Source organism: Clupea harengus, chromosome 24, assembly GCF_900700415.2.
Source record: "Clupea harengus chromosome 24, Ch_v2.0.2, whole genome shotgun sequence".
NCBI lineage: Eukaryota > Metazoa > Chordata > Actinopteri > Clupeiformes > Clupeidae > Clupea > Clupea harengus.
In genome coordinates, this window is record NC_045175.1 from 13,958,843 (window position 1) to 13,961,342 (window position 2,500).

At 43.6% G+C, this 2,500-nt stretch overlaps 1 protein-coding gene and 2 non-coding genes across 3 annotated transcripts in view; all 3 read right to left on the reverse strand.

The window, feature by feature from the left end:
- Positions 1 to 2,500, reverse strand: part of srfa (serum response factor a) — a 25,058-nt gene that overhangs the window by 13,174 nt on the left and 9,384 nt on the right. The window lies entirely within an intron of this gene.
- On the reverse strand, positions 1,092 to 1,164 carry trnav-cac. The gene has a single exon. It is a non-coding gene; the product is annotated as a tRNA-Val (tRNA).
- trnav-aac lies at positions 1,391 to 1,463 on the reverse strand. The gene has a single exon. It is a non-coding gene; the product is annotated as a tRNA-Val (tRNA).

Consider the following 2,500-nt stretch of genomic DNA (forward strand, 5'->3'; position numbering starts at 1 on the left):
TTCGAATACAGGAGCTCGGCGAACTTTACGGGTGGTGGGAACGTTTGCTAGAACGGTCCCTAATCGTCCCTTTCGGTTGTGGTGTAAAAACCTACCGGACCAATATGATCCAGTTCTGGTTCTTCGACCGCGACACAAGTTCCGAGAACGACAACGCAACATACAGTATATTTCTCAGGCGGAAGCATCAACATTACACCGCTAAACCACAGCTTTTCGGTTAAGCTTACCATGTACGTGCCAGGGTTGTTCTGTTATGGGTGTATATGTGTCGGTGTTGTGCTTTTAAGCAACTTAAAAGTTGTAGGAATGTGATATATATAGGCAAGAGGCTATTACTCCAGTAGGCTAGGGCGACTCCAATGCTAAGACCACAAGCCGGAGCAGGTGGTAAACAGCAGTATTGATTAGCTCCGAAACCAGAGACGAAATAACCTTTCATGTTTATTGCACAATTCGAAACCAGTGTTGGGGATTTCCTGGCTGAGCTCAGTACTAGGAAGAGAAAAGAGTCGGAGAGATGGGAGATTAGACTGTGGCCAAGTGGAGATTCGGCTCCAACACAAAAACGAGAACAGATGAAAATAGCCTAATAGCTGTGTTTTAAGGATAAGGTTACGTCTTGAAACGAGGAGGCATATATATCATTTAAAAGGGGCTGTTGATAACACTATTCTGTAAAACTTCGAAACTATCCAGGGGTAGGTCTATGGTGAATCCGATATCTGCAAGGTCTTGTGTAGTCTATTTGTGAACGTCTGTTGAAGTTCGTTGATGAGATTTCAAATGACAAGTATCGTTTAACATCACAAACACCGGCGTTAATGAGTACGACCTGAATAAACAATGAAGTGACTGATTTGTGCGCAGAGAAAGTACATTTGTTATCTTTCGACACAGACGCTGCCATGTTGACTGACGTCAAACCTACTTCACGGGGAAGAAACTCCCACTGTTGTAGGGCGATGATCTACTGTAATGTATGAGTTTTCAAATCGTTGAGTAACTCAACTCAAGTGTCTGAATTTTCAAATAACATAGTCCAACAACTGTTAAAGACCATACAAATATATTACAGCCCATAAATATATTGTTTCCGCCCGGTTTCGAACCGGGGACCTTTCGCGTGTGAGGCGAACGTGATAACCACTACACTACGAAAACTTCGTGCTAGTGACCACCCTTGCTCAGATTACAAACCGGAGAAGGGGCGGGGTGCTCTTCCGACAGTAAGAAGACTCTGAGCAGAAGCCACCGCAGTTTGCTCCAAGCAATATGTACTTCCCCCATGTGAGCAATCATTACAATACTAAGCAATCGTACAAATGATGATGTAATTATGTTATAATTAGTCCCTGTGAAATGAATGTGCTGCAGAAAAGGCCGAACCTGTTTCCGCCCGGTCTCGAACCGGGGACCTTTCGCGTGTTAGGCGAACGTGATAACCACTACACTACGGAAACCTGACGACACTTCACTTGGGACGTCATAACAACCGATACAAGTCTCGACATACATAGCCCTATATAACCATAATGTGATATAAATAAAGGCAACAGGCTATTACTCAGTAGGCTAGGGCAACTCCAATGCTAGCACGCATGCTAGCTCCGAAACCAGAGGTGAAAACACCTTTCATGTTTATTGCACAACTCGAAACAACCGTTGTGGATCTCATGGCTGTGCTCAGTAGGACGAGACGGAGAGATCGATGTGACCAAGCCTACAGCACTGGAGATTCGGCTCCAACACAAAAACGAGAAAATATAAAAATAGCCTACTGCGGCTGTGTTTAAATGCTAAGGCTACCTCTTGAAACTGAAGCGAGGAGACAGGGATAGCATTTAAATGGGCTGTGATAACACTAATGCAATTCTGTAAAACTTAATCAACATACAAAACTACCCATATTCAAGTGGTAGTCTGAAATGTCTGAAAGGTCTTATGCACTCTATTTGTGAACGTCTGATTTCAAATGACAAGTATCGTTTAACATCACAATCACCGGCGTTAATGAGTACGTCCTGAATAAACAATGAAGTGACTAATTTGTGCGCAGAGAAAGTACATTTTTAACCTCTCAACACAGACGCTGCCATGTCGGCTGACGTCAAACCTACTTCTCGGAGATCTAAAAAAAAAAAAAAACTCCCACTGTCGTAGGGGGGTGTTTCTGAGTTTGTTCCGAGTTCAGGTGTGTTCCCACACTCGGAGGTCGGAACTTCCCCACTTCCCAGTTGCTCACGAACGCATCATGAGTGCACAAGTTACCCAGCTGAGCTCAAGACCATTTATCATTAAGTGTTCGCTCTCACCCTGTGCGTGCCTGTCATTTTTTTTAGGATGTGACCAGATGTGTGGGAGTGTGAATTTTTTTAGGATGGGTCCTGATAGTCTGTGTGTGTGTATTTTTTTCTGGTTGGGGCACAAACAACAGAGTTTGATTTACTGTATGAGTTTTCAAATCGTTGAGTAACTCTACTCAAGTCTCTGAAGTTTC